At 46.2% G+C, this 7,625-nt stretch overlaps 1 protein-coding gene across 1 annotated transcript in view; it reads left to right on the forward strand.

Annotated features, from left to right (window-relative positions):
- LOC147120676 (contactin-associated protein-like 5) overlaps nt 1-7,625 on the forward strand; it is a 665,277-nt gene that overhangs the window by 567,858 nt on the left and 89,794 nt on the right. The window lies entirely within an intron of this gene.

Genomic DNA, 7,625 nt, shown 5'->3' on the forward strand with positions numbered 1-7,625 from the left:
TTTACATTTTTTTAATTTAAGATTTCTATTAACCCTTATGCTGGTGAAAGCAGGGCCATAACCTGCTTGTACCAGGCATAAGGGTTTCATGGGCATTTGCTGGGCAGTAGTTGGGCAAATAACTGCGCCAGGGAAAGTGACTTTTTGGATTGGTGCAGTAGATCTGTCAAAGCAAACCTTGACAGATCGCAAGTTCTAGGTTTTCGCGTATGTGCAGCGCATGTAGAAACCCAGAACTTGCGGTGCCTTTCTGACGGCTTACGAGCGTGCGCCGTCATCGAGAGCGCAAAATCCAAGCCCCCATAAAATGTCCTCAGGTTGGATTGTAGACTGCTGTGTGTTTGCAAACTCAATGCCTAGACTGCCACCTTCAGACAGGACGCTGTAACTTCAGGTTTAAGTTATTTTTGTTACAAAGTCCCATTAACAACCCAGAAGAGGTCGTTATAATGTAACAGTGAATATGTTATTTACACAGCCGCTTTCATGTATCCTTAACTTATTAATTGCACAACTTATTAACGGCCCAAGGCACATTCACAGGAGCATTATCACTCAGACAAACAATTGACATCGAGTCAAAGGAAGGAGACATTAGGGAAGGTGAGGTAGGTTTTAAGGAGCATCTTAAAGAGAGATGTGGGGAAACGAAGAGGTTTAGGGAGGGAATTCCAGAACTTAGGGCCTAGGCAGCTGAAGGCACGGCCATCAGTGGTGGGATGAAGGAAATCGGGGATGTGCAAGAGGCCAGATTTGGAGGAGGGCCAGAGATTTCGGAGGGTTATGGGGCTGGAGGAGGTTACAGAGACAGGGAAATATTGGCCCATATTGGCCTGCGATATGGAAAAAATCTGCGCCCTTACCTGAGGGCTCCCGGGACGCACACACTTCCGCTCCTGGGCCTCTCCAAACTTGAAGTGCGCAGGGCCCACGTATCCCAGAGGCGCAGGTAGTTCGTAGTTGAAGACCTGTCAAATATATGAATGGAGATCAATGAAAAAACATAGTAAAACTTTAAATACATTTTTTTTAATCACATTTTTAAAATGACTTGAAATTACAATAAATTAAGTATTTTAAACAAAAATTTAATACTAAAAAAAAAATAATTAAAGTTTTTTATGGGGCTAAAAATAAACTTACCTTTTTTAAAGTATTTTTAAATGATCTATAAATCAGTGAAGAATTTTTTTTTTTACTTTTTTCAACTCTTATCCTGGTAAAAGCAGGCCTTATGTCTGCTTTTACCAGCCGTAAGAATTGTAAGTGTTTTCTGCAGGCGGAGGGTCTCCAAAAAGCGGAACTCTCCCCCCACAGAGGCCCTGCTCCAGGGCAGGCGGAGGATTGTGAAGACCATTCTTGACAGATCAGAAATGCCGGTTTCCAGCGCATGCGCAGTGCATGCCTGAAACCGGCGTTTCCGATGTCCCTAGGGGTGGGTACACAGCGCGTACACACCCGTAGGGATCGGAATATCTGGGCCATTAGGGCAAATATTTTCTTTTCACTTCATCCACCATTCCGATTGTTCTCTTAAACAAAAATAGATGATTTCTGATATGTGTAGAAATCCCACACTTGCTTCTGTGAATGATGGTGTTGGGGACTTGCTACCCTTGCAGCCTTGTGGGCTGATTCAGTGACTGAACACCTCCCAGCTCCACTCCAACCAACAGAGATAAGCTGAGTATAGAAAGAGGAAGGACGCGGACTTATTGTTCAAACTTCTGCCACTTTTCATAGAAGGTATTAATGGTCTTACTAGGAATTCAGTGGCATTATTTTTTTAGTTGTTTGTTCCTGGAACTCGGGTGACACTAGCAAAGCCACATTTGTTACACATCACTAGTTAGCCCGAGAAGGTGCGAGGCAGCTACCTTTGCAGTCCCTGTGGCTCCATGCTTTTTGGTTGCTACGCAGATGCTGGAGTAGAATCTGCCTCCCTGCCAGGCCGACTCTGTGATGTCAGTAAAGGGGGAAAGGGTGTGACTTCACTGCAGCCAGCAGGGGGCAGGATTCAGGGTAACCGGCAGATCCCTGGAAACCAAGCTTTAGGCTGGGAGATCTCCATCGCCAGACAGTACTGTGGATCCTTAGAGCATCGTGGCTCTAGAGTTGCACTTAAGCTAGTTTGATGTTACGTCACCCAACTCTCACGCCCCCACCCTCCCCCTCTCCCACCCCCACCGCGCCACAGTTTATAATAAGTCCGTTCTGGGCATTCCCCATAATGGATACCACTGGAGTGGCCTAGTAGGGAGGGGACGGGATCCCACTCAAAGACCGTGTCATGAAGAAAACTGACTACATTTAAAATTAAGTTTGTTACTTCCTGCTCCAAAAAGGGGAATCATACTCTTTTTAGAGTTTCTCTCAATTTAAACCACATATATACAAATCCCCACCTTCTCACATTGCTTCAGTCCACCCCCACCCATGCAATTAATATAAAGTTGACAAGGTATTTCCTTATACAGGAAACTTTGTTATATCCGGCACCGACGGGACCGAGCTGTTGCCGATCTATCAAAACTGCCGGACATACCAGCATTAATGTTGAAGCATACGGAGGTTTTCATCTCCGTATCTGACAACAAACACTGATGCTTAGCAACAGCTTCTAAACAGTCGGCCCGTACCTTGGAAGCGTCTCTGTAGCTTAGCAACAGCTTCAGAGAGACTTTCCAGAGCCTGACTGTTGGAAAAAAAAGCCACGAGAAGAAAAAAAACCTAACGAAACGGCTCCTGATTTCTGCCGGTAGATCGAGGTTTCCGGACATACAACCTCCGGATAAACCAAAGTCTCCTGTAGAATCGTACAGTACCATTTGGCCCATTGTGTCTGTGCCGGCTCTTTCAAAGAGGCTATCCAATTAGTCCCACTCTCCTTTTCCCCCATAGCCCTGCATAGTTCTCCTTTTCAAGTATTTACCCAATTCTCTTTTGAAAGTTATTACTGAATCTGCTTCCACCGCCCTTTCAGGCAGCGCGTTCCAGATCACAACAACTCGCCGCATAAAAAAATTCTCCTCATTTTGTCTATTAGTTTAACTTTCCCATTGCTGGAAGCGAGGTAAGTGTACTGTGCTGTAACTACATTTTTTTTTTAAATTATAATTTGTTGACAGGATTGTTCTTTGAGATTTGGGCAATGTGGTGAAGCTGTATTTTTATCGCCCATCCCTCGCTGCCCTACGACGGACGGTGGTGGGCCTTCTCCTTGAACTGCTGTAGCCCCTGTGCTGATGGCGCTCCCACGATGATGTTGGTGGAGGATTATGTCACAGTGACAATCAGATTGTCTTCAGAGGAAAGGTTGAGCAGGCTGGGCCTATACTCATTGGAGTTTAGAAGAATGAGAGGTGATCTTATTGAAACATATAAAATTCTGAGGGGGTTGGACAGGGTAGATGCTGAGAGGATGTTTCCCCTTGTGGGGGAATCTAGAACTAGGGGGCATAGTTTCAGAATAAGGGGGCACCCATTTAAAATGGAGATGAGGAGGAATTTCTTCTCTCAGAGGGTCGTGAATCTTTGGAATTCTCTACCCCAGAGAGCTGTGGAGGCGGAGTCACTGAATATATTCAAGGCGGAGAGAGACAGATATTTGAGCTACAGGGAAGTCGAGGGTTATGGGGAGCGGGCAGGTAAGCAGAGTTGAGGCCAAGATCACATCAGTCACGATCTTATTGAATGGCGGAGCAGGCTCGAGGGGCCGAATGGCCTACTCCTGCTCCTATTTCTTACGATCTTATGACGATGTTCAAGTCAGGGAGTTGGGTGACTTGGAAGGGAACTTGGAGGTGATGGCGTTCCCACGACCTTGCTGCTCTTCTCCTTCTTGGTAGCAGTGGTGGTGGGGGTGTAGGGGGCGGGGGGGAGGAGGTGGTGCCGGGAGATCCTGTCACAGTACGCCTGGTGAGTGCTATGGGCTCGATTTGCTGCTAGATCAAGTTTTGAATTCCCTGTACTCGGCCAATTCGTGCACGAAGAGCTGCACTGTTAACAAGCGTTGCTGGGAACCTCCCTGCTGTGTGGGACCTGATGGCGCTGTGCATGCGATTATCAGCCCACATATACCAGCGGTGGCCTCTGCGGAGGATTAGATGTGCGTGTCTAAAAGTCAGTTTACAGAAGTTGCCTGTTTACGGGGGGGGGGGTGAATGAACGATTTCTTTGAACCGCAGCTTCGCGTTTTAGAGTAGCAATCCAGAAAACGGCCAAAACTTCGGGTCCCCACGGGTGAGTACGCGCTGTGTACTCACGCGTAGGCCCAACGGAAATGCCGGTTTCATGCATGCACTGCGCATGCGCGGGAAACCGGAACTTCCGTTCCCTTAAAGGAAGGGGTTCACAGGTCGAACGCGTGCACCAGAGAGGCCGCGCGTACGCCTGGAACTTCCGTATATTTTGCAGGTTTCTCTGGGAGGGTAAGTCTCCAGGAGCTACGCTTTAAAAAGCAGTCGCAAGGCCTGCTTTTAACAAGGTAAGTGGTGAATTAATTAAAATTAAAACATTTTTTCCACAGGTTTATTATTTTTAAATACTTTAAAGAAAGGTAAGTTTATTTTTAGCCCCATTAGAAAATGTAATTAATTTTTTCAAAAATTTAAATTATTGTTTAAAATAGTTATTTTATGTAATTTATAGTTATTTTAAAAATGTGATTTAAAAAAAAATTTATATGACGTTTTAGTGATGTTTTGGGGCTGAATTGTATTCATAGATTTGACAGGCCTTCCTGTCAAATCTATGAATAGAGATTCCCTGCTCCGATTGGCTCTCCATGGCCCACGTGATCCCAGGGGACGCTTCGAACTAACTGCGCCCCTGGGATACGCAAGCACTGCGCGCCGGCAATTGGAGGAGGCCCAGGATCGGAATCCCACGCGGGCCCACAGCACAACGGCAGGCGCGCTAGGTAAGTGCAGGTCGGGGGCTTGCACCCGCGGGAAGCCTCCGACCCGAATTTCTGGGCCATTGTGTTTCCTCCTTCCCGCTATTTTCAGGCTTTTAGGAGTCAAGCCTAACACCTCCCCACTTCCTGATTTACCTTATCTTCCCTTGTTACTCTTTGCAATCTAATACGGACCCTCAGCTCCTCATCTTAGTTACTCAATGAGGATCGTGATCCAGGTTATTCCACAGGGTTTAAAAAGAAAAAGGAAGACTTGGCATTTATAAAGCGCTTTACAGCCAATTAAGTTTTTTTTTGAGGTGTAACCACCGTTGCTGTGTAGGAAGCGCAGCAGTCAATTTCCACACAGCAAGATCCCACCAACAGCAATGTCATAATGACCAGTTAATCTGTTTTCAGTTGGTTGAGGGGCAAATTATTGGCCAGGACACCGGGGAGAACTCCCCTGCTCTTTGTCGAAATAGTGGCCGCGGGATCTCCCAGAGAGGGCAGGTGGGGCCCCTGACTTATGTCTCATCCGAAAACATTGCTCCCTCAGTACTGCACCGGGAGTGTCGGCTTCAGATTTTGTGCTCAAGCCTCTGGAGTGTGACTTGAACACTGATCATCCGGAAAGCTTGGTCGAGTGTCCGGATTTTTTTTTTTTTTTTTGAGTTAAGCTTCCTAAATGAGGTAACGCTCCCCATTTACTTGGGAATCAGAGCTGATTCCCCTATCTTGCAGGAAGGGTTCATTGGAAAGGTGCTGGGTGGCTTTGCACTGGCACATGAATCTTCAGCACCCTCTAGTGGTCCAGGCCCTTACCAACATCAGGACATTATAACTATCAAAGGATTAGGTGTACGCACGCACCGACAGGATTGAAAGCCACTGTTCAGGGGCTGCCTCTGCAGCAGATTGGGACGGGGTGCTGAATCAGATGGTTACTCACAACAAACTGCTGTGAGCAGCTGTTACAATTGTGTGGATCAACAGATATGGAATTAGAAGCAGAATTACCAGTCAATCGTTTGATCAACGATTTCACTTAACTGCAAAGGTCATTTTAAACGTTGAAAAACAATCACATTTGGGATTGTAAGGAGACCATTAATTTAAAGGAATAATCAGAAAGGGAAAGCTTGTGCATAATTTATTTGTTCTCAATTATTTATGAATTTACTTGCTCCCCTCCCCTCCTTCTACAGTTTTGTTCCACAGAGGCTGTTAATAGCCAATACCTCGTCCAACTGGTTATTTTTCATCTGTGAGACGAGGCAGCGAGTGTCAGCAGGCTATTCAAACATTGAGGCATCACAACTGAGCCTGATCTCACCCTCAGCTGATGTCTGCAGACACACACTTCCTCACACACTTACACACGCACACTTACACACACACACTTACACACACACACTTACTCACACACACTTACACACGCACACTTACACACGCACACTTACACACGCACACTTACACACGCACACTTACACACGCACACTTACACACGCACACTTACACACGCACACTTACACACGCACACTTACACACGCACACTTACACGTGCACACTTACTCTCACACACTTACACACGCACACTTACACACTTACACGTGCACACTTACTCTCACACACTTACACACGCACACTTACACACACACACTTACTCTCACACACTTACACACACACTTACACGTGCACACTTCCTCACACACACTTACACATGCACACTTACACACACACACTTACACGTGCACACTTACTCTCACACACTTACACATGCACACTTACACACACACACTTACACGTGCACACTTACTCTCACACACTTACACACGCACACTTACACACACACACTTACACATGTACACTTACTCTCACACACTTACACACACACACCACACACACACTTACACGTGCACACTTCCTCACACACACTTACACACGCACACTTACACACACACACTTACACGTGCACACTTACACTCACACACTTACACACGCACACTTACACACACACACACACTTACACGTGCACACTTACTCTCACACACTTACACACGCACACTTACACACACACACTTACACACGCACACTTACTCTCACACACTTACACACACTTACACACGCACACTTACACACACACTTACACACGCACACTTACACATGCACACTTACACACGCACTTACTCTCACACACTTACACACGCACACTTACACACGCACACTTACTCTCACACACACTTACACATGCGCACTTACTCACACACACTTACACACACACACTTACACATGCACACTTACTCACACACACTTACTCACACACACTTACACACGCACACTTACTCACACACACTTACACACGCGCACTTAAACATGCACACTTACTCTCACACACACTTACACATGCACACTTACTCACACACACTTACACACGCGCACTTACACACGCACACTTACTCACACACACTTGCACACGCACACTTACACAAGCACACTTACACACGCACGCTTACACACGTACACTTACACACGTACACTTACACACGTACACTTACTCTCACACACACTTACACACGCACACTTACACACACACTTACTCTCACACACACTTACACACGCACACTTACACACGCACACTTACACATGCACACTTACTCTCACATGCACTTACACACTTACACACACACTTACTCACACACTCAAGCACACACACACACATACACTT

Source organism: Somniosus microcephalus, chromosome 4 (assembly GCF_052327205.1).
Source record: "Somniosus microcephalus isolate GS21.2 chromosome 4, FLI_Smic_1.0, whole genome shotgun sequence".
Taxonomy (NCBI): domain Eukaryota; kingdom Metazoa; phylum Chordata; class Chondrichthyes; order Squaliformes; family Somniosidae; genus Somniosus; species Somniosus microcephalus.